Source organism: Apium graveolens, chromosome 6 (assembly GCF_009905375.1).
Source record: "Apium graveolens cultivar Ventura chromosome 6, ASM990537v1, whole genome shotgun sequence".
NCBI classification, from domain to species: domain Eukaryota; kingdom Viridiplantae; phylum Streptophyta; class Magnoliopsida; order Apiales; family Apiaceae; genus Apium; species Apium graveolens.
Genome location: NC_133652.1, coordinates 167,096,064 through 167,097,515, shown reverse-complemented (window position 1 = coordinate 167,097,515; position 1,452 = coordinate 167,096,064).

The window sequence follows — 1,452 nt, the reverse complement described above, 5'->3', positions numbered from 1 at the left end:
AAGCTTTTCAAAATTACATTTTGATATTTAAAAATCAATTAATATTATTATTAATTGATTTATTTCCATTTAATTCTTATTTTATTCGAAAAAAATAAATTGTTCTTCCGTTTAATACGAAACGAACGCCTCTAGACTCAGAAAAATATTCCGCTTTTAATAAAAAAATACTTTCGAGACCCAAATCCTTTTTGTTTTGAAAGGTCGTTTGTTTTACGAATCATTATGTTTCTCTTATTTATTTAAATACGTATTTTGACCCGATTTCAGTTTTAAACATACCGAGTCGAACCTTTTGACGAACCGAGGCATGTGTTATATGAATTATATGATACGTGAGTTATGTGTTTACATGCTATGTGAATTACGTGTGTACGTGGATCAAGAGTTCTGTGTTTAATTATTAGAGTTATGTGTGGACTATCGTATTGGTAGACGATAAGGTAGTGACGAACAGTTCGTCGAGTGATTATCGTTTAGACAATTAAATTTGTATCTTTTAATTATAGATGCAAGTCTTTCAAGATGATCAGAACTTTAGGGCATGTATGAAGATTAGAGTAGAACAGTGTGGAATATTGGGTTGCAGCACTGCATGAATGTTAGGGCAAAAACACGCGCTAATATTCACGCAAGTATACGCGTTCGCAAGTAGTATAAAATATAAATCATATTCGTTCCCACAGAGACTGGTTTAGGTTAAGTTCAATTTATGCACCTATGCAACAATGTATGGTTATCGCTCAATGCTAAGACAAATAACAAATTGGGTTTTTATTAAACTAAGAGATTATACTAAATAACATTAACTAAGAGAATTGAGGTTGAATTACTATATATAACAAACATGGGATCCTAACTTCATTACTACTTCATTCAATAGCCTTTTAGTTCTTAACCTTAACATGTGATGGTGATGACACTAATCAGATAACACGAAACTGATAAACGCCAACTTTCGTTGCATGATTACCATTCTACCGGACATCCACAAAAGAGATAGAAGCTGAATAGGCACCAATTATATTTAGACCCTATATGTCTATAGAATTTGACAACATAACGGTTTAAGCATAAGTTATCTATCTTAATTACATAGGGCAAGTAAAATGGTTAGAGTTACCTACGAATCATGCATACACATACATGAACCTATGCTAGCATGGCAAGTTCTAAACCTCTATATTCATTGTCACTTCAATAGAGATTAACACGCTATCTTATATGTTAGCTACGCACATAAGACAAATAAGCACAACCAATACTAGGATATCAATCAATCACCACACACCAAGATATCGAAACAATTAACTATAGAAATCCATAAGTAATTCCGCTAGAACCCCATGATAACGATTAGCCCATGATTGAACTCATCGTCACCATGGGTTCCAATGAAAGCATAGTATAAACACGGTCTTAATAAACTGAAAAATAATTAAAGTACGAATA